This window comes from Chaetodon trifascialis, chromosome 12 (genome assembly GCF_039877785.1).
Source record: "Chaetodon trifascialis isolate fChaTrf1 chromosome 12, fChaTrf1.hap1, whole genome shotgun sequence".
Lineage (NCBI taxonomy): Eukaryota > Metazoa > Chordata > Actinopteri > Chaetodontiformes > Chaetodontidae > Chaetodon > Chaetodon trifascialis.
In genome coordinates, this window is record NC_092067.1 from 15,893,181 (window position 1) to 15,917,379 (window position 24,199).

General features: G+C 41.8%; 1 long non-coding RNA gene across 1 annotated transcript; it reads left to right on the top strand.

The window, feature by feature from the left end:
- The first annotated feature begins 975 nt into the window (after window positions 1-975).
- LOC139340214 (uncharacterized) lies at window positions 976-23,465 on the top strand. The gene is made up of 3 exons (XR_011602942.1): window positions 976-1,022; window positions 23,073-23,111; window positions 23,372-23,465. It is a non-coding gene; the product is annotated as an uncharacterized lncRNA (long non-coding RNA).
- Window positions 23,466-24,199: the final 734 nt, after the last annotated feature.

The window sequence follows — 24,199 nt, forward strand, 5'->3', positions numbered from 1 at the left end:
GGAACGTCTCGGCCTTCGCCAAGCTAACAGCAAGCTTGCCGGACCTAGCTAGAACGGTACAGGAAGTGCGGTGTTTTACCTTCAAAATAAAGTTTTGGGTTTGCGTTTCAGGTATGGAGTAGCACAGCGTCAAAAACGTTTTGTTTAAATGTTTCCTACACACATAACGCGATGTCTTAGTGGTAGATCAGTGCAACAGTCTCACTACTTAAGTAGCTGTTCTGGAGACTGTGATCATAAATACAACATACACACTGATTTCTCAACTTGTTGAAAATGAAGAATAAACAACATGAAGAGGAAGTCCTTGGAATGTTGACTCAATTTTAATATATTTTATGAAGGTGTTTTTCCTAAATTTTTGCATGGTATTTAACTTTTTTTTATGTTTTGATGAACTGCTACATGGGGAACAGACTATGTATACCTTTATAAAAAGTAATGAGATAATCTAACGAGAGCTGCAACAATTAATAGATTAGTTATTAACTACTGAAGTAATTACCAACTATTTTGATAATCATTGATAATATTTTGACAAAAAAAGTCAAAATTCTAGGTAGAATTTACTAACTTTGTCTAAAACTCTGCAAAGGAAGATGAAATGAATTATTCTGATTTCTCCAGGACAAGCCAATGAGTTTCTAGAGTGAAAAGTAGTGACAAGCTCAAAAATCAACATGGATAAGAAGTCCTAGCTTCTGCTCACAATAATGGAAAGTTTGATGACTCGCATTTATAAATGTCTGCCAAGTCTGCGCTGGCCTGCTGATGGAGACTGTGTGCTTTCTGAGTGGAGCGTGAGTTGCTATTGTTTGTTTTAACTGCCGTGTCAAAGAGTAAAGGAACATGCGCAATTATGCCAACAAATTCTCTTTAATAAGCACTTTACTTTGTAGGTCTTTGACCGGAAACGATGCCTTACCTCAGTAGCTTTACTCCTTCACATTGACACAAAGTTTAGCCACGAGCCAGCGAGACCAACGCCAACCTGCAAGCGAAGCTGAGTGAGCAGCGCCGGAGTGAGTGGATGTCTTTGTTCACTGTTTGTTTTAAGTGCTGTTTTAAGAAGTGTCCCTGACATCATCTTTTTTTATTGACATTTCACGTCGATGTCACCCACGTGAGCAAACCGGACCTGTATGTCCTGCTCCGCACACACACCTTAAAATGTCACATAACTTGATGGACCGCTGTGATTCATCTCCACTGATAATCTGAGGCGTAACGTTACTTGTGGTGTTGTCAAGCATGTCATACTCAGCGTTAGAGGGTTTCTAATCAGTTTTTGCGGCAGTCAAGAGTTGCATCAACTTAAACGGCTAAAATTGTGGCTGCAGCTCACATCATCATCATCATCATCATCATCATCATCATCATCATCTCACAGTGACTTCTTTCATTGACTGCCACTATGTTTAAGCAATAGCTGTATAAATTTAAGGCTGTAAAGAGAGTTAGGCCTGTTTTAGAGCTGTTTTGTAAATATTATGTTTGTAAACAGCAAAGAAAAAAATTATTTTCAGTATTGCAATTTAGATTTTTACAGTTTGGCTAATTGATTCATCATATCTTATATAAAACATTAAAAATGCCTTTAAATAGCCTTTAAACATCTCCTTTTGTTTGGCCAACAGGTCAAAACCCCAACATATTCAGTACTTTGATAAAAAAAGAGAAAAGCAGTAAATCCTGATGAAATGATCAATAAATTATGAAAACAGTGGCTGAGTGAATTTTGAATTTCAGTCAGTTAACTGATGCGTCCTTTACTTATTTTGTCCGTGTATTTAGAGACAGTTTGAATGTGATAGCAGGGATTATGTGGATTGTGAATTGTACCTTTAATGACAGACAAACAAACAAACAAAAGCAGCAGATGTTCATATTTTCATGGTTTGGTGATGCCGAATCTGACAACAACAACAACAACAACAACAACAACAACAACAACAACAACAGCAACAACGACACTTGTAGTGCAGTTTCACCAAACACCTTTGGTTGCAATATATGCACACTACCAAGCACTGGAACACAATAGATTGTGAGATTACCCATATCCTAAAACTTCAGTATCCCCCCCCCCCCCCCAACACACACACACACACACACGCACAATCGCATTTGTAAAACCTGTGTTACCGCAGCCATTAGGCAGTGATTAGTGAGGGCGACGACAGGTTTTCCTCTTCATCAGCAGGCCTCTCCTGGGAGTCCCATTGGCTCCATCCAGCCTATTAACAGTCCCCAACATGAGGAGGGAGGGGAGTGGTACCTCCCATGGTGGCTGCCCTTAGCCACACTACACACGCTTTCATTAGTGTGTTAGCTAAATGATTGGCCTCAGGATAGCCCCCGAGCCCTGCAATGCATGTGTTAGCTTATATGTTCCCTCCACTGGGCAATTTATTCATTTATTCATCCGTGTCTGCATTCACACTCATGATGGCATCATTTGGTAAATTTGATTGTATTTTCTCTAAACTGAATGGGCTCAGGGTCAGGAAAAACAGCAGCGAGACAGAGGTGACGGAGCATATAGCAGTGAAAGTCGATCAGCGGTGTAATAATCACGCAGGATTTCGTTCGTGCTGACATTAACGGAAGCGGTGTGCAAACATACAGGTGTCTCTTACATATGGAGTGCACCGTAGAGCTGAAACGATTCATCAGCTCACTCCTTAGTCAGCAGTCATTTTCACAACTGACTGTTAAAAATGCAAACATTGTGTTTTTCATTCTGAGCTCCTCATATTTGAGGATTTGCTGCTTTTTTAGCTTATATATCAGAACGATGAACATCATTCATTTCACTATTTTCTGGTTTTCTTTACTCTCTGTGATTGCGGCTTCAGTGCGATCGAGTGAGTAATTGGGATGAGTGTAAGAAAAGAGGCAGCAACGGCGCCCACCTCCGTTAGAAATACTTTAATTTACACGTAATGCTCTCTGAATGAGCTCAGTGTGAGTCAATGCTCGCAGCAGTCTGGAGTTTAGAGAGCCGTGAGTCACCCTGAACACAAAGTTAATTCAAGACCATGAAAAAATAACAGCCTTTTTGTCATAACTGACATCTGTAACAGAAGATGTCACGATGTCTCCCATCAAAGGGATTACACGAGACGAAGGCCAATGGAAATCTTCGCGCTGCACGTGTAAAACGAGCTAAATGTACTCGTATGATATCTTTAGAACGTGTTAATTAGACCCTGGAATTAAAATTACAACAGTTGGTCGGTGTAATTTCCATAGAGGTCATGTTGTGCTAATATGGCACTCGTTGAAATAGACAGCCAGCAACAATATGGTTAAGTCTGACCCACTGACATTTTCAGCTCCAAATTATGCACATTGTGTGAATTAAATTAATTAGAGAATTCATTAAGAAATATGGCTTGCGGAAATGAGTATAATATTTAGTTATGTGATGTAATTTTCTTTCATTGTTAAAGATAATTTGTTTCATAACAGTTCCTGCGGTAGTTTCCCCCCCGTACTAACTATGATGTATGTAATTTGTTAGCCATTTAATTAATTATGATTAGAATTAGTGAATGTACAGCTTGTTTTGACAGATGGTCCCCATCAGGGAGACCTTTGCACAATTAACTTATAATCAATTACATCCCATTTCTTTCCATTTTTTCCCCCCGTTTGTTACATCTTCAAGTTTGTGTGGAAAATATCCACAGCGTAATGCATCGTATGGACTCTGAATACATCAAATGAGCAATTATCTGTAATTTGCTCAATAATACAAAGCAGATAAACAACTTGGATTCATCTCATGCTTTGTGGGATACCTGAAGCCAGCGTGGACTGCTCGTTTAGGGACTGTTTCATCAGTCATTATGTCCTCTGTTTGATGTATTCATGGGAATCTCAAGTCATGAGTGTTTCTCCCTCTAACTGAGAGCACCATAAAATCTTTATTGATCGCTTTACTGCAGATTTTTACAAACACACAGTGCATCATTACGCTCACACTGAAGCGCACGGCTAATTAGTGGCTTGTTTATGCCTGTTAGCATATTATCTTACACCTTTTTTATCATTTCAGGGGCTTATAGCACACATATCTGTTACCTGACCTGTAAATAGGACCTGGGAAGCCGTTCTGGTGCCTCTTTGTTGTACTTGTTTTCGTCCACAAGATGGAGCTTTAGTTCTGCTCATGTTGCGCTCCGGCCGGTGGGCTGACGATCATCTGGCTCCATGGAAGAACCTCATGTTCCCTTTGCAAAAGATCCATAAGTTGAGAAAAATATAACAAGTCAAGCTTATAAACTGACTGAGCACTGAAATATTATTTGTTTTTAATGCTTATTGAAAGTTTGTGTGAATGCTAATCATAAAAAGAAGCATCAGTGGCACAGCTGGGGGTTTTGTATCATAGCGTCCTTTTGATTAAAGTCAGGTGTGATCCTTTAATGGGCTCATAGCGAAATCTAGGCCGTTCACTAAATCTGTTCATTTGTTTTGCTTTTCTTCTGACTTAGAGGAAATCGTCACCACAGAGCAAAGCAAAACATTCTGCAGCGTACAGGTAGAAAATCCTCTTTGTTACACCACTTTGTCTCTGTTTCGCGAGGATCCACAGAAAGAGACGAGACAGCCGGGATGTTTAGCTGCAGCCATCGTGCGATTGGGTGTTTAGGGAAAGCTGTGAGGATACGCTTAAGTCGCAAATTTCCTAAAAGAAATAATTTAGCTGGTTAATGTTTACCATTGAAGTCTCTGCAGCACATACCGATCAGGCCGTCATTCAGTTCTTGATTTGTATTTCACCAGACCACCAGTTAAATAACAGTCCACAGCCTTTATCAAGTTTTTTTTTTCCAGGTGAAATGAAGGTGATACTGATTTGGCTCCCACTGGACATGACTTAATGTCTGACATAAAAAATAACTACATAATTTGTCTCAATCCAGAGGGCTGACTTGGCATGGACAGCAGCAGTCCTAAATGTCACCCTATAATGAGTTCTGGCCAAAGGTACACAGTTAGGACAGTGCCCGCTGGCACCTGGGATGCCCACTGGCTAGCTTTTTACCCCACAGCCATTTGGACAACCCCGGTTTTCTTTGTGAACACTGCCGTACACCATTTGCATCCAAACAAAAAGTTTCTGTGTTGTGAAGTTTCGTTTTGCCCCTCACACAGAGCAGACTATAAGACTATTCATTTAGTGTCATAATGCTGAAATAAAGCAAAAATAATGAATAATATTATGATATAATACAATAGAGTAAATGTGCAGGCGTTATAAAAACCCCTTGACATGACTTGGTCTTCTATTACACAGCGCTGCTAATGAAGATAATGCATTGATGTCATGGACGGAAATGATTGCAGTGATCATCCAACTCTTTGAGCGATTCTCCAACTCGCCGTCTCCTCAGAATGAACGCACGGAGACTTTCAGTTTTGAGGGACTTGACTTCTTTTGTTTGACTGGTATGAGACCTATTGGCAACACGCTGCGTTTATTATCTTACAAAGGCACAGGAGATGAGCGAACAACACTGTATCTAAATTAACTTTTTCTATTTCCCGGTGAATGAAATCAATTCCATCCCTTTATGTTACTTTTCATCTGCCTTTTGTCTTGTTGCGGAATCTTTTCTCTTTCTCCCTCATTCATCTGTTTTGCCCTTTCCTTGATCTGATAGCATTAAACATATAATTAAGTCATAAAGGAGGGGACTGATGAGTGTAGCAGATGGTAATTGCGTCCTACATTTGAATGAAATGATATGCATTGCTACAATTTACAGCCTTCGCCTCATATTTTATTCAGCAACCTTTTATCTCTTTTCCTGCAGAATTATTCTGCAATAAATTTAGACATCTTATCAATAGCTGGAGTGATAGTGGCAGAAACATGGAAAAAATGAGCCTCTGCCGTTTTATGCTGTTTAAAATAATTTTCCATAATAAAGGAGCTATCAGAGCTGCTCTATCACTGTAGAGGGGTGGATATTCCTGTGTCTAGTAAGGCTGCCCTTGGTTTGTGGACAAGCTGTCACTCTCTTTAGTCTGAAGAAATGTGAAAGGACAGAGGAGGATGGTTTTAGCAAAGTTCAGCTGAGGTTTGCGAACCTCACACTGGGAATATAAAACAAATAGAACAACTCGGAAAGCTAGTGACAAGTTAGTCTACATGTTTTCTACATAAAGTATGAGCTGTTTCATGAGAGAAATAAGTTGTCTGATATTGTTAGAACTCCTGAGGCAGTGCTGTACGGTACATGCTGTCTTGCAATCAGGATGGTAACAAGCATCCAACCTCACCGTGACCCCTAACCTTCTTGGGTTCATTGTGGACAATGTGAATGTCTGGGAAAAAAATGCATCTGGCAGGTGGTTGTGCACCAAAATTAGCAAAAATAAAACAGCACTATGACGTGTAATTTTAGGATCAGATAGTTCACTTTCTTAATCCAGCGGCCGACACCTGCAGCTTACACTCAGTTGCCAATTTATTACGTTTTATTATTATTATCTATTTATACCAATGAGCGTAGGCTGAATGTTAAAATTGTGTATTGCAGTGTGATTCAGTGTGAAAGTACCACAAGTTACAGCCTCCAAGACGATTAAGTTGAATGTCTCACACACTTTCAACAAAAACTGCACTTTTCCCTGAACGTTTTAGGCGTGTGTGATGAACTTGAAACAGTGTGCATCTCGCTCTCTGCTTTTCTCTCAGTCACAGTGAAAACACTGAAAGAAATAGCAGAAAAACTAGGCTAAACGTTTGCTGTAATTCTGCCTCATACTCAGCTTCATTTTACCCATGAGACGCACGTTAGATGAAGCACAGGTACGTCACTTTGCCATCCAGCCGGTTGGATTGATCCCTTCCTCGCAGCATCATATGTATCTACTTCCTTATGAAAACTTTACTCCTGTAAAAGGAGTGAGCAGTTGAGTGGAGTCGTGCCAGAAGGAGCTTTTTGTCCCATTGACATGCTTCCCTCTCATCGGTCCCTGGTGAAGTGCTGGACTCCACTGATATTTGAGAAATGGTAGCTGGGGCGATATAGGTTTAATTCTCATGTTCCTCCCGACTTGCCAAGTACAGGCGTTGGGTGCCAGCTGGAAGGCTTTCATATGTTGGTGTGTGCATGTGTGTGTGTGTTGGGGGGGGGGGGTATTAGCAAGGGCAGAAGAGAGGAGGGCAAGTATACAATACATACACAAGTGTCTCTAGACCTTGAAGGTGCTACAGAAGTGCTTTCCACATCCAGACACCTAAGGCACTTAGCGTTTAGTCATGATGCAGGTCCATTACCTTTAAGTACAAGTACTTATGTTTGGTCGCCTGTTTTTACAGCCCTGCTAGCTTGAAAGGAATCTACCCGGGGTGACCCAACTCTATTTATTGATGCCTCCTGAGTTTCCACTTGCTGGTAATAGACTGGAAAACACAGATAATGTGTTTGATCGATCAACGTGAACAAATTTCATTTGTTGGGATCAATAACAGTTTACAGTTGACAGAGCCCGAAGAACTACATTTATTTGAGCTTTATGATTGAAGCTGTCTTGGCAAGCCGGGAATGTGAGGCACTCCAGACGGGGCATATGTGGCAGGCATGGACTCTTCTGTTCTATTATTGCCAGCAATCTGTATTTAAAACTAATATCACTGTGTGCTGCATGGCTTGGGGCAAAAGGCACCAAACCAATCTGATATACAGCATGTGTTTCTTTTCGGTTCCTTGTGATGTGAATTAGAATGTGAAAAATAACAATTCCCTTACATTTTTCACTGGTATCCATTTTTTCATTTGAGGGTGTAATGATTAGATTTTTTTTTTCCAGCAGCGTGATTTGTATTATGTTTTCACTGTGTTCGAAACATAATAGAAAAGTGATGTGGAACCAAAGGGAGAAAGAGGAAATTAACGGACGCGCAGAAGAAAGACGTTTCCGTGGCTCAACCTTTTGCAGTTTTCTTCATGTTTCTGCTTTTCATGATCATGCTCTGTGGAACGCCCTGCAGACATGAGAGCCCTTGCTCTGTGTCATACAGTTCCAGGCCAGGCCGCTACCTTCTGCACACACAGACAGAACAGCATGAGATGGGAAGTCCACATGGATAAACATTTACTACGGTAGGTGTTGCTGCAGGCAAGTGCTATTCAGGGGGAATTTACTGTGTATACACCGGTGTTACTGGTGTTATGGCAATAACCCTCTTATAGAAGTGTTTCTGCAAAGCTTTTTACTCCAGTGTAGTAAACTGGCTCAAGTTGGCTTTAGTGTGAAGGGACGGTCATTTGTGGATATTTGGCGTATTTTACCAAACTTAATGTATTAGTCTGATGATATTTAGCTCTTTTTTTTTTTATCAACAAATCCAATAAACAGACAAAAAACTACAATAAATTGATGGAGGTGGGAGTACTTAATCCCACATGTGCTCTCCTGCTGCTGTAAATACTCACTCGTGCACCTCACTGGTGGCTGAAAACAGTTCCCAACAAATGCAGGACTTGGCCCTGTTTCACACTGTGACTCTATTTAAGATTTACATCCTAAATTGGAGTGAGTGGGCTGAGCCCATCAGAGTAATCAGTGGATGAGGGAAGTCAGAAAGTATTGAGACAGACTAATTTATTGTTGGTTTTGGTCTTTTTGTGAAATTTGCTGGCACCAGCAACTTCTTCATCCTTAATTCTTCAGATTTTTTAAAGGTCTGGTAATTTTTTATTTTTTTTTTTTGGCCACTTGGGGGCAGTGCAAACAAGCTGTAAAAAACATCACCAACATATTTTCACCTTTGAAGTTAATAAGGCAAACTAGTTAGCAAACAGTTGTCTATTAGCATTTATCATTTATTGTTTAGTTGTGTTTGTGTCCATCTGATGAAAACAAATCAAATATTCAACATGTCCTCATACAGCTGGAAAGGACAAATATGATTGTTCCTAAAATGACACACACAGTACATCACCATTGGAAGGTCCCAGCGACGGGCATGCCAGACCTTCATCATTATTGTTGTGAAACGGTCTACATTGTTAGATTAGGCACCAAAACTACTCGGCTAGCTGTAGGAAAAGATCAGGGGTTAAAGTAAGTACATTACTGTTACATACATGTAACTTAAACACATTATGTAAGTTAAAAAAGTCATCACTGACTTCGGGTTTCACACGGGACACAAACATACACATCCTGGGTTAAAGTCTTGTGTTTGTTTGACCCATCCATCCACCCCACCTTCTTCTGTAAGCAGACTTTCTTCCTCTTTATAATACGTCACCCTTTCTCTGTTGCTCCCGTCATAATTACTGCAGCCTGTAGAGGTCACTGCCGAGTTCTGTTCTTGGTCTCCATCAATTCGTAGGGGACACATAATAAGCTGAGTGCACCTGCAGAGTTGGATGCAAATTCTTTCACCACTATTAGCGACCCCTTTTGCTTTACACACAGTCATTCGATCCATTGTTGCAAAATTTTTTATTGTAGACTCTTTAATGATCTAGATTTGAGATTTTTCAGTACTAGCCAGCATGACAGCATCTTTGTCATTTTCTGTTTTGCGGTGGCTTGAATTGCACTCACCCATAACGTTTTCCTTTCCCGTGTGACCTCCATTCCACTCTGTGGCCCCACTACTGTAGACTAGAACTATAATGGCCAGTGTTAGTGCAGATGCTAGTGAAGACGGCGCCTTTTTGCCGTGCGCTCTTACTGCAGGCTCTGTGTGTGATTGCTGTGTGGCTGTATTCACAGGGAAGGGCACGGACTTGAATTGGAGGACAATGCATTAAGACTGCTGGTCCCTATGCCTTAGATTTGGCACAGGTTAGGGAGAGGCATGAGATGCATATTGTTTGTGTTCATTTGAATAAGGACAAATGTCAGATTTCCATGGCTCCGGGCAGCCTGCATGTTAGATGATCAACTCTTTTGGGCCCCTGGATGTGGGGTCATCAGTAGCGCTTCCAGGTCACTGTCACTGCATGCCGGTTTGGGGCCATAATTGACCTTTTGACAGAGAGCAGGGAGACAGCCTTTCTCTAAGGGCAGGAATAATCACTTTAGATTTACTTGTGGCTCAGCTCATGCTAGCTAATTAAAATGTTTTCTCTGTAAAAATTTAATTTGTGATTTCAGAAAACTGTTTTAGAAGTGCTTGTTTGATATTTTATCAGTCGTGGTTTAGAAATTCTGAATACTTAACCTAACAAAAGCTAATAAAATGTTCTAAATCATTGGGAATCACAGGATTGATCTGTTTTTTGCATGTGAAAATACATGTATTGTCTCAATGATGAAAGCTGTGATCAGTGTGGCTGCAAGCAGCACGAATGACTGCAGTGCGTCAGTCATCTGTGATGTTCCCAATGACTTAATGTGAGTCAGTCAGTCATTTACTTTTTGTATGTTTAGTTAACATTTTTGACATGTGTGAGCGAATGAGTCAGTCCCTCTCATGGCGTACTGTAAACCTGCCATCATTCCATGTTGTTGTGGTGTGTGCGGCTGCAGAGAAAGGTTGAATACAGCCCGTATCCCACAAGCCCTTGAGCTCCCTCAGGCTTCTTTCCGGTCCAGGATCTCCAAAGAAGCGTGCGTTTACCCTTCACTGTGCATGTTATTCCTCACAACATAGCACCCACGGCCATGTCTCTGTCTTCATAGCCCTTAACATTAACTTTCATTCACACCATGTACTCTGCTTACAGAGGATATTTTCTTATTCCAATAACTTTCTATTCTCTGGCAGTTATTAAACCTTTAAAATCCATTTTGCATGTTTCTTCCCAATTCTCCCTCAGTAGCAATGCTCCTTCCTCGGTTTCTTCTTCTAATTAAACAACATATGCCGCAGTGTATTTTCTTTGCTTCCTGAGTGATCACATACTGCTAAAAAACACATTTTTGTGCACCTTCAGAATGCGACAGTGTTCGTTTCAAGCATTATGTATCAAATCCAGTTTCATGACTTGGAGTGTGCAGAAAAATGCTCCCAGCATCTATGTTGGGATCTTGAGAGTATTTACAAAAAAAAAGAAAAAAAAAGAGGCAAGAATGCCAGGGGTCAAGGCTTTGAGACCAGGGTATTACATTATTAATTAAAATACAAGTTGCCTTGTTGCCCATGGGTATACAATGTAACACACTTGATTGAATCAGGTAGTGGCAGCCCAGGCCTTTTGTATTTTGCGCTTGAAGGGACGAGAGAAATTTGAGCTCGGCTGTATTACTCTACACACAAAAACATGTTTTGAGAAACGGTTGTGAGCTGTCATTGAAAGCTACAGCAGATTTAAAATGCAGTTAAATTCCCATCCAGTAGCCAGACTTGATCAGTCGACTAACTTTTTTCTCTTATGTTCAAATAGCTGTTATGCAAGTTTAAATGAGTGTGTTTCTTTCATTTCTTACCATCCTGTATCTGTTATATTAGACACATTGACCCATGAGTCCAATATCATACAAATGTCCAATTATCAGATCTATCAAGATCTGTGCATCTACCTGTTTGGCTTTTTATTTCGAATGATTTCATTTAATTTTTCAGGTCTCAGTGGGATGTAGCAACATAAAGCAGCGCATGACCACAGTAAACAATGTCTGAAACAGTGTTTTTGGAGTGCGCCGTCATCTAGAGTTGGTTGGTGATTAGTTCTCACTTGCTAACTGTATAAACCCACTAAAACAATATGAGGAATCACTGACATGAGCAAAATTTTGCATTTGAGAAGTCTAAAGAGTTTGCAGCCCTCATCTGTCGCTGCAGCTCAGGAGAGCATGAGCCGCCCTCCTCAATGGAAAATCTTATTGACCTCATAAAAATTTGATTCTTCTCAAGCTTTTTTTTTTCTTGTACTCTTTTTATATTCACAGTTACACTATTTAGGTTACATTAGCAAATGCAGGTTTAACAAAGTCTGGTTAGTGCTGGCTAGTTTTACCATTGGTTTGTGGACTACAGTTCTGAAGCCTTGAGTTTGGCACTATGGCTGTGACGATCTTAGTGTTTTGGAGCCAGAAGTGACCATATTTGGACGAGAGGGTGGAGCTAGGGAAGATACGCATTGCTACGCCTCTATCCTGATCTGATCTTTGTGACAACCTGATGACACGCCGTGGTAACAACTTGTCAATTAGTTGTCTATTTTAATCTAAATGGGACCATAATTTGCAAAATGAACATCATACTGGACTGAAGAAACCACATTGAGACCATAAACTCATTAGGAAAATGTTAATGAGTAATAAATCAAGTTAGAGTAAGTTTACATAAAATCAGACCTCTTTTTGCAACTAGAGCAGTCGCCCCCTGCTGGCCATCAGAAAGAATGCATGTCCTGGACGCGACAGACTAGGACAGGTCATGCTAATAATTTTAGCTGTGTGATTTGCCAGGACTGTCCTTAACATCTACATGACAATAAAATCTTTGGAATCTGTATGTATGCTTACAATATGTATATTCAACCATATTTTTAATCCAGTACTTTTGTACTCGTTTGTTTCTGCCAGTATCTAGACACCTCCTTTCTTCAGTATCTATGCTCAGACTACAGGTTAGCTTTTCCCCTTTCATCAACACCTTATTGCCTATAGTTTGTCATAAAGTGAGGAATAACTGTAGGAGTCTTCTTTGATCCTCATTAAGAGTCTGCGCTACAGAAGTGTGAATATATAAACTTTTAATAAGCGCTTTTTCTGTGCTTAGTCGCTTCAAGAGTCAGAATCTGGAGTAAAAAAAGACAGGGAAATTTTCAGATGTGCCCCTTTTCTAATTTTAATCTCTCCTCTCCTCTCCTCTCCTCTCCTCTCCTCTCCTCTCCTCTCCTCTCCTCTCCTCTCCTCTCCTCTCCTCTCCTCTCCTCTCCTCTCCCTTGATTCCTACTGACCTCCAGTCTAGGTCTGTTAGATGTAGTCCAGGTCATAGCAGACAAACGAACGATGGAAATATCAAAGCCAGCCCAAGGCCTTTACATTCGGTTTTCTGCTCCAGGTAATCACAGTGTGTAGATCAGTGCGGTGCACAGCTGAGGCCTTGTCTTCTCCTTAGCCTGTCTTTTATTCCTGTGTCCTCTTTCATGGGGCCGAATTCGCCGACTCCACTTCTGCTGTCATAAGCAAATCGCAAGGTTAATTATGTCTTAATACGGCCACTAGTATCCAAAATGGCAAATTCTAATGAGATTTAATTAAGTGAAATAGTGTCATCCAACTGATGATACTGTATATTCAGCTCATGCTCTTTGTAAAGAGTATGAGGCGAGAGCTTTGGAATGATGGTACCGTCTATCCATTAGACATAGACCTGGATCCATCTGGAAACAAAGTGTTTGTCAGAAAAGCAGCCCAATTGTGTGAGATCATGGCTGGCTGTTCAGCGTGCGAGGTTCTGAAGTGTATCGAGTGGCACAGCTGAGTGAGTCGAATAGTCTGTGGTCTATTGATAACTCGCGCCTATTTTAAAATCCTGGCACAACAATGCAACTAGGGCCTTGTGTGCTCCACTGAGCAACAATACCTCCTCTCACTGGCAGCTTCAGTGTCATGATGACAAACAACAATAAAGGAGCTCTTTTTTCACGGGCCCCTCATTCCTGGCACCTTTTGATAAGAATATTTTTTAAGTTTATCCACAGATATGCTCGGGGTATTTACAGGGAACGATTCTGTTTTAGTTTTGGTCTTGCTGCACTTGGTTGAGCAATACCCGTTAAAAGGAAGAGATTACTTCCCTTATCTTTACTTTACTATCTCCGCTTCTTTGCTCCTTGCCTCCCACTGCTAGCTGCCCATCTCCATACCCACACATGCTCACACATTGGCGGTCTTCATCTCTCCTGCCTTGCTCCTCTCCCTGTCTGTCTCAGTGTGTGTGTAGAGCTGGTTGGCCGGGCCTGTAGCTGGGAGGTATGCTGGAGTGTAAGCAGTGTTGATGTGGATGGCCCCTGGTCAGAGGCCAGGGCCTGGCTGTTAAAACGCAGCCTCTTTTGTGCGTCAGAGCCAGCATTGCCAGTCGTATTCCGCCCCTGTCGCTAGGGGTGGGGAGGCATTTACCCACCACATGCATTCATTCCACTGGCGTCGCTTGATGCAGGGCTAAATGGCATTGTTACAACGTGCCTCTGAGAAGTGTTGACAGGTCCGTATGCTAATTTTAATGAATACAAGGGAGCTGTGGTTTTATTCACCTCAACTCAGCTGCAGAATCCGATCTGCACCTAGACTAGCAAATATAATTGCAGCAAACTCAAATGAGCTCATTAGGAAATGTATTGAATTTACACATTATTTCCAGTAGTTAAGCTGAGTTATTTTCCCTAAGGACTCAATTACATACTCATTTGTGACTCAGGTAAATGGCTTTCCGCATGTGACTTTTTCAACTGCAAAATTGTAGTCACTGAATAATTTGTAAGAAAGCTGTTGTACAAGCACATCTATTGACATTCATTTGTGTGAGGATTTCAAAATGGAGAAAAAAGTGCAGACAAGATAACGACTCGCTTTTGTTCCTTTATTCACTTCATTTGATTAACTCATAACATTTCGTTCACTCGTGAGTTATTTGAACGCGTGCTCATTTGTCTTCAGTGGGTTTCCTCGCAATGTTTTGGTTCACAACAGCCGTGTTGTCTTTCTGACACGTGTAATTTCACCAGCGAGTGTGTCTATGAACTTTATCTAGTCAAAAGTGCGAGTGCAAGTCCTTTTTCACAATGGAAGAAGGACAGAACGCTCAATCTAAAAAAGACCTGGTGAGTCAGGGTTCAGTAGCAGAGATTATGCCAGCCTACTGCGCTCTGAAATGAAAGTGAACATTCATCGAGTGACTCACTTCTTGAACTGCATCCTCCCTGGGACACAATGAGGAGATTGTTGGAGGAACGGACATGGTGTGGAAACTATGTGACAAAGAGGAGTGCCCAAAATTCAAATTGTTGTTTGTTCTGTGTGAAAATGGCCTGATTCGCTGGAAAACAACAAAGAATTTCGGATGGGTAAGCATAAGGGTTTCCACAGAGCTTTGTATTGGCTGGTGCTGGATGAACTTAAGTGACTCTGGCTGTTGGCAGAGATCCCAGGAGCACATTGAAGACAGTTTCAGGCGGTTGTAGCCGACTTCAGTGATCGAAATGTGCTCCTGATGTCTGCATGATATAACGTTCCATAACTTTGCTGTGATCTCTTCATGATTGGGAGAGTGGTGCACCGTGGGGAAACAACTGGGCCAGCCGTACTGAGGGCTTTTTTTTTTTTTGCTTTATTGGATTGCACATATTGGAGAGTGACAGAGGAGATTTTGGAGAGGATGACTTGTCATAAAGGTCATTCTCCAGATTCAGGCTCACCATATCACATGCACATGGCCTACTCCTTCCTCTGCTGAGCCAGCAAGCTGTCCAGGGTATGTAAAATGTAGTTTTGTGTCATTCTGTGCACCTCTGTTTTGTGATTTTCTGGTATCTGTGCTGGCTGTCCTCGCCCATGGAGTGGCCATGAGGAGAGTGGGACTGGGCCTAGTGCTGCCCTGGCCCTGCAAGCCTCAATCCAAACACATCCTCTGCACTCAGCTGTAAATATCACCAACAGCTGGTGGCACACAAGTTAGTCGTGCTTAACAAATTACTGGCCTACATGTGGAGATGCAGGGGGCTTCACTTGCCTCCTTGCCAACCAAGCGGCCACAGAAGTCTGCAACACACCGGTTCTTGGAGTTAAATAAATAAATAATTTGAGCACAGCTTTTCTGCAAGGCAGCACTGGTAAAAGAGATTTTTATGAAGTAAAAAATCTATAGAGAGCTAGCTTGGCAGCGTTGTCCAGAATGTCAGATAAAGCACGCAGTAGTGATTGCTATTTGAAGACACCTTCCACCTGAAAACAACAGAAGGTCAAACTTTTTGGAAACACAAACCTGTTTGATCCCACCCATCTCGGCTCCTCGTAGGCACTGAGCTCTGTTTAGAGAGATAGGAATTATCAAAGTCACCTTTGAGCTCAGTAGCCCGTCTAGTGCAGGGTGGTATCACACATAATGACATTCAGTGTAGCCCAGATCACATTTATGATAGCATATTTGATACAGCTGTACACCAGCAAAGAATAAGGCAGCCTAAAAGAATAAACCCCCCCTTTTTTCTCAGTTTAAACACAATCCATTTTCCAGTGTAAATCACTTGTCACTCTATTGCAAATGTAACTGCTCTGATCTGAAAGAGAGAGGTGGAGAGAGAGAAAGAGAGAGAGTAAAGATTATCTTTTGGGCCATTTCACTGGCACCGTTGCGTGACAGAGACTGACAGCTCTTTCAGATGACTGACAGGTGTCCTTTGAAATGCCGGTGAAGCAGCTTCTGTTCAGACTGTTGAAATGCATATTTGGAGCTCTTATCATAAAGGCATGGATGGCCCAGATAGGTGCCGTTAACATTGCAAATGGCTCCAGAATTATTCATTGTCAGTGCTGCGGGAAAGAATGGGGGGGTGAAGTTTGATTATTCTGCTCACACAATGGCAGGGTGCTTAATGATTCCTCTCCACCTTGGCAGCGGCATGTGCCGACTTCAGGCGCTAGCGGCGGGTGACACAGGTCTGGCCAAGTGTTAGAGCAAGATCATACGTCCGGGCCCCATTTTAATTTCTAATACATTAATCTTTTCCTCACAGATCCTCCATGAATATTCCAGGGCTCCTTGTTTGTCGGGAAGGCTGTCTCGCTTTCATCTATTCAGGTGGTTTCATTCACTGTGAAAGCCAGCTAAATGGACCCGATCAGTCAATGACAACCGGGATACAATAGAGCCCGGTAACACGTCCCTTTTCTCCTTTCAGCCTTCTGATAGACAACCCTGACACCTGCTCCCCGGGGAGACCCTCCGCCAAGTCGGTGCACTGTTCCTTGAGAGACTTCCCTTACTTTATCAGCCCATAAAGGATTGTCACAGGTGACTATATCAGCTGAGGTATGGAGCTGCTCCCCGTGACCTGCCCCTGCGCTGCGAGGTCGAGCCACCATGCGCCGCATCACAAGCGGATTAAGGTAGCTTAAACGCTGTCATACAAGCAGACAGTGCTTCACACTTTCTAAAAATGTTAAGCCTTTGTTCTCCTCCATTAATTAGCATTGTCTTAAGTTCATTAGACCACTGCTCGTGTTGTTTCTAATGAGGCAACGTAGGCCACCTACATCAGCCTTAGCTTTGTAGAGCCTGACCTGACAATGGCTCCTGTGCTTTCCTATCCGCGGTGTAATGACATGCTCAGAGAGGGATGCAGCAACACAGACACAGCCCCAAGTGGGACTCACACTAATTAATGGTTAAATTTCTAAATTTAATGATCATTAAGTATTAAAAACACAAGATTGCATTGCTATGATTAAGAGGGCAACACTAAACGTGCCCGAGTATTAACATGTTAACTGATGATGTGCTGATTTATAACGGTGACCAGTTTTCCTCATCTCTTAATAGCTGAGGTTGGCTGTGTGAGATTTTTAGTGGTTTCACAGGTAGTGTAAAAGTTTGTTCTCTTCTTTTCTAAGAGATATTTCAGGGCAGTGCATTTGTGCTTAATCCAAATGAGCCCATCAGTCAAAGCTCCCTTTTCCACAGCTAAATGAGACTCACCGGGGCCTGTATTCTAGAGCGGCACCACACAGTCCTATAACTCAACACAGAGAACACCTTAACAGTGGAAACTTAAATGTGCATTGGCATATATGGATATTAGAAGTGTCAAGCCCAGTGATGTAGGCTGGGTGCCATTCATAATTATGATATCTGATTTCGGCTCAAAAGGGACGCTCTAGAGAGAAAGCGGGGGGAGAGCACCAATATTTTAATGGAGAAGAGACAGCCTTCTCCCTCAAGGAACATCTTCACTGACACTGGCTGCTGGAAAATTGGGATTTATACTTCCTGTTTTCTATTAATATGGAGATGAATACAGGTGTTCCTGTGTCGTAAAATTAGTTTAGCTCTTGCAAATTGCAATTACACGTGTTGGGGAGAGAAAAGTGATGTCTACGCATTTTCACAGGCAAGAGAAAATGTGGGGAAATTAGGAAAAATATCGAGATTTAAAATGAACATAATAACGTGTAATTCTATCCTCTCCAGCCCCCTCAGCCCAGTTTGGCAGCTGTACCTATTTGTTCTGGTGGTGGCTTAACAGACTAGTACACTTTTCCTCGCTGCTCATGCAAGGAAAAGGCGCAGCAAATAAGCTGTGAAACGTTTCCCTCTTCAAGGGTTAGGACTTGGGAAGGGTTTCAAACCCCAAGGAAGTCATCCAAAATTCCCCGCTGCCTTCCTAAGGGGCTTGTGGAGGGCATTGTTGAACAGAGGACTCTGGTGAATGTACCGGCAAGGTGAGGTGGGGCTAGCAGCAGTGATCGGCTTATGGCTGGTGCACGCTGGCACAGCAGCCCACCAGGACAAGTCACATTCCTCCCTGTGAAACTGTAAGCCACAAAGGGTAGAGGAGAGTTTTTCAGACTGTTAGACGCACAGTATGTAATTTCTGCTGCAAGGGAGTCTCTCAATCAAAACAATAACAAAAGACAGAGTTTGATGACATCATGAAGTAGCATGGGATGATGGGAGTACCATTGCCAATGAAAAAGAATAATTGTGCTCTATTGCGAGTTAGGACAATAGTAAACATTAAGTGGTTAGCTAGCTTACTCCCCGACTCCCTTCCTCACTGTCTGACATATCTGCTGGTGTTTCTCGTGTTTTCCTAAAGATTTCTCTGGGTTTAAACACTGTTGGAAACAAAATAGATAACATAGGTTTAGCCGTTTTTAGACACTTAAATGTGTAAATGTTACATATTATACCTTTAAATGAGAAGACACTCTCACATCCGTGCGATAAACATGAAGCTGCCTCCAGCAGCTGGTTAGTGTAGCTTAGCACTTAGACTGGAAATTGGGGGAAACAGCTAACTTGGCTGTGGCTAAACTGACAGGTAAGACAAATTATGGTGTTATGAGGGATGATGACTTGGACTATTGGATGGCCAGTCACAGTAACTTCCTGGAGTCTCTGCTGTTGCCTGGCAACCTCTCATTGACATCGTTTTTTTTGTGTTTGTGTATTAAACAAATGAGTTAATAAAAAACTTGTTAAGGTGTAGAGGTGCTGGTAGGACCTGGATTTGGCTAAGCTAAGCTAACAGGCTGCTGGCTGTAACTTCATATAGTTAGAAATATTAAACTAAAATTTCGACTCAGCTGGTGACTGTCCATCCAGTTTTTGTTCCTTGTGGTTATTCTAGCCCTGTGACTTCATTAGTATCAATGTATTTTCACTTCCACTGTATTAGAAGACAAAAATTGGTTTATAACAAGATGTGCAAGCAGCAGCATGTACCTGGCAATGGGCTAACTTTCTCTCCACAGCAAATAGAGAGGCTCTGGTATTGAGGCGAGACATTAATTCATTGTGTCAACCTGTCCCCCTGGAATATTTATGATGCTAAATACATTTAATTAGGCACTGGAGCTCTGATGGGAGAGAAAATGCACTGTCAGTAAAAGAAAAAAAAAAAAAGAGATTTTGTTAGCTCTAATGCTGATAGGCTGGTAATGCTGCTCATTCTCAGCGACAGAGGGACCAAACACACGGCAGATGGAATTTGAATCACTCAAAATCATTTGTGGCATGTTCATTACAATGTCATCATCGCACCTGTGGAGGATAGCGCAGATGCTTATAGAGAGGAGGAATTTTTTCCTGAGCAGGTTTTGGCGTGCCTAAGCAGGTATTATGAATTGCCCTTCATTGAGAGTTTTGCACAGGATACAGAAGGCATTATCGAGTTAAAGGCATTGACAAATAGAGCAATATGTTGTGTGTGTGATGTAATGAGTAGATGATGATGATTTGTTTTTCCTGCCAGGATAACACTGGTCTTTTTAGAAAGTTCTGTTTAACGTATTGGATGTTTACCATGCAGTTCTCGATTTGGGCAATCACTACTATTATTGTAATTTGCCTCCTGACAGTTGGGGCCAACTTAACAAATTTAGTTACATTAATAATTAAAAAACAACAAAATGGATGTGTACGTTGTACTGCTGTGCTCCAAATATCACAAAAAAAAGAGACAAGTTTTGATGCATTGGCTGACAGCTTGGAGTAAAGTGAGACATCATGTCTGTCTGTGATAAAAACATGGCTACAGTAAATAACAGCCAGCCATCTTGACATCTGTCATCTGAGTGGAAATGGATGGGGAAATGACCAGCTCTTTATCGTCCGAGCTCTGGCTGTGGCACTGGCTGAATGATGCAAATAGAAGATAATATCAGTGCTATACTGAATGGCATTACTCCAAATGTAATGTCATTAAAAGGGTGGGTATTAGCTTTGCTGTCTGGAGGTGGTGGTGTGGGCTGCTCCGGCTTGACTGACACACAGATTAAGTGCAGTGACAGGGAGCACAATAAAGTCATCAGAGAATGTGACATGTCAGTTAGGGGGGATGAAGGGATGAATTGTCACTCTCTGTCAGAGCCCATCCTCTCCCTTATCCATGATGTCCCATACACCACCGTGGGAAAACAGGACGGCACGGCCGCTTCAGACAAATATTTATTCAGGGTGAGGACAAGTATACCCACTCAAGCTTTCCTGTTCACTACGTGTTTGTAAATTTACTCCCAGAAGAAGAGCAGATGATGGATGAGGAGCAAAAATGTGTCCACTTGTTTTGACACAAAAATTTGTAAGTGTGATATTTGAAATTGTACAAGACATAATGTCCAGTTTCTTTTCTTTCAGGAGCTCTTGCTGCATGCTGTTGCAGTATTTTAATGCACAGGTGATATAAAGGTTGTCTTGAAAGAGAAAATGCAAAGCATTCAAAATGCATGACAGTCAATATTCTTGTAGTTTGAACTGAATAGACTTAATTCACATTTATTTTCTAATTCTTTTAATGCCAGCTAAAAGACAACTCCTCCTCTCTCTGTAACAAAAGAATAAACCCATTACGTACCTTTGTGTCAAGCTGCCTTAGGACCTCAGTGTGGCTGTGGAGATGCAGTATCCCTGGGATTTTACAGAGGAGTATACAGTCTGGCCAAAAGATGGCAATGTTGCAGTGCTGAATTCCAAATGAGTTTCCTACCGGTTGGCCCCCCATCGCCGACTGGCCACTGCCTTCCCCTGCAGCACTCTCCTTTCCAAACTAGCCCAGGAATTTGTCATCCTCACAGGGTACAACTGCACTGAAGTGTAAGAATAACGTTAGAGTCGACCACTAAAGTTCCACCGCAAAAGTTGATTACATGGAGGATGAATGAGGAGAAGTTTGGGGTGATATGTTGAAGGAATTATTCGACAATGCGTTGAACGCACCCGTCACACAGTTTGTGCTGCTTAGGATCCAGTTGTTGCTTTGTCTCTTGTTTTATATCAGAATTATTCTTTCTTTTTTCAGATCACTTTCTATAATTATGAATAAAGCTAAACTATTTTGTCCTTTACAACTCCAGCTTTTAAATAAATCTACCATCACCCCCTGAACCATGTCCATACATTATGAAATTAAGTTTAGCTAGGTTAAGTGCAACCTGCGCACAGAAGATTTCCTTTTGAGTGTTTCTGAGTAGTTACAGACAGTAGGAAGGCTTTTTATTGCCTTTGGTGAAGCCAAATAGACACCCAGCCGGGAAGCAATTGGGCAGCTATTATAGCACTAAAATACTTGAAATGTGCCTTTGTAAATGGATTATGAATTTATGTCCTATACTGAAAGGGTTAACTGCTGAAAATAAATTGTCTATTTGCCACTCTCAACAAAATGACATCCCTCTTAGATGCTTGCAGGGGGAGATTTAGAAAAAAAAGCCTACAACTGACAAGACAAGAGTTTCATTAATGCAATCAAATAAGAAAGTTACAAAAAAAGAAAAGAGTAAAAACAACATAACTAAGTTACACGAGCACCTGGTTCAGACTCTTAAGTGACACTTGTTTGCTCCGTTGTTTTGAAAGAAGCAGCAGTGGAACCCTCTCCATGGCCACTTTGCTGGCCTTTATTATTGGCTTATTGCCTTTAAGCTGTCACCACTCAGAGCATTTCTGCTCTCAGGGGATTGTCTTCTGGGACTCGGGAGAGCTCGGCTGGCTGGGACTACTCAGCTCTGTTACACACTGCTACTGTGTCATGTTGCATGCAGTGTACTCTCATACTGCTCATTTGCCACTGATTTACATATAAACCCCCCCCCCCCCATTCAAACTATGCATCCATGTGAGAAGTGTCCGAGTTGACTCAATATTTTAATTTGCAAAATCAGTTCATCAAGCTTTTATTTAGGTGTATTTATTGCAGCATTTCTGCAGTTTTATTGTGTTTACTGTAGTACCATAGGACAGCAATTCCCCTGTTTAGAGCTGCTTTATTCTTTAAGTGTATGAATTGCATTGTACAATAGGCTGTTTTACTGCATGAGGTCAATACATATGAAGAACACAAGAGCTGAATGCCAGTCAAGCCTCAGCCAGGTAGCCTCTTTGCCTTGGGCAACTGCTGTTTATTGGTTATTGCATTAAAGAGAAAGTGTACTGGGTAGATGTTCAAATAAAAAGCCAGAGAGGCAGAAAAAAGCAAACATATTGTGGGGAAAAAAAGAAAGTCACATATGTCAGTTAATTATTGTATTGATGCACAATTAAATGGTTGTTGTTAACTTTACATGCTGTTGGTAGAATAAAATCATTTTCAAGCTTTTGTTTTGGAAATATGACAAATGGTGATTCGCAAGGAGAAACAGTTGATTTGAAGTGCATAGAAATCCCAAGATTTAGCAAAAGGGTGTGATTTTCTGCTCTGTAGCCTAATCCCACCATTCCTCCACCTCTCCTCTCTTATGCCAGTCACATTTTCTAATTAGCTTTCCCTGTGGAGGAAGAAGATGGATTATATTTTAATATCTGGGGCCTAAAATTAGTTTATATTTTAGCAAGTTAGCACTTCTCAGAAGTTGATTTACTCTTGAAGCTGTAAAACCCAGTGAGCTTGCAATTAATCATTGTCTTTGGTCTTGTTCTCAAGGAAAAAGAGGCTGCGGTGTCACAGGCTGGATCACAATAGGTAAACACCTAATTTACACTATTTAGAAATCACCTCTCTAGCATTGTACAACACATGACACTCGCCCCCTCGATTGTTCCGTCCTGCTCCAGTTATTAATTACAGCACACTTTTAACAAAGCGACATTGTCTATGACTAATCATCGACACAGAATGATTAAAGATGTTCCTGGCTTTTTTGAATTACTTGCCCCTCCGTCGTCTGTGTTCATTCATGAGATGCATGTCGCTGCCTTTTTTTCCCCTTCTTCCTGGTCAAGACTTCGTTTTGCTGTTATCCGATTACCAGCATCCTGAGAGGCTTCCACAGGCCCATCCATCAAGACTAAGGGGTTGAGGGAGAGCCTCGACAATGCTGCTGCAGTGATGTAAAGCACAGAAGGATTCATGGTTATTAAAAGGTAAGCAGGGTTTTATATAGAAATACATACAATACATAAGCTCTGATGAATAAAGGTGTCAGCGTGTAAGTGTTGATAGTCACATGATGAAATAGATACAATTTTTTTTTAGCTTTAATGTAAAACTACCATACAGTTACACCAACTGAGCACTGCAGAAAAGTTGCCATGGCTGAACCCCCTGGCCCCCCATCCCCCTGCCCCCCACTCAATATGGCTTGAGTGAAATGTGCTTGACAGAGGAGCAGCGGCATGGATGCTGTTCTTCACCACGCTGCCCTCCCTCACAGCCACACAATGTGAGCAGAGTATCTCCTAAGCCTGGATCTGGCATGGCTTTGGAGTGCTGTTTGGTGACTGGAGGCAGAGTGGTGTCGGGAGGATCATCAGTGGCTCTCTCTCAGGGAGATGAGCAGCATAGGCCAATTTCATATGCGGGGCTCGGCCCCTGGGTCTGAGTGGAGGTGGGCTGGGTCCACCCAGTATCCTGGCTTCATTAATCATCCCGCCAAGGCTTACCGGCAAACCCCCTCTCCGCCCTCTCCTAGACAACCCCTTGGATTACACAGAGCCAGCGAAATGTCAGCCCAAATCTGAGTCTTGATGCAGATAATCATTTCAATAATATTTCTCCATTTGTGCCCCCGATGCTAGGGGAATAAAGCTTTTCCACTGTCAGGTAGCATA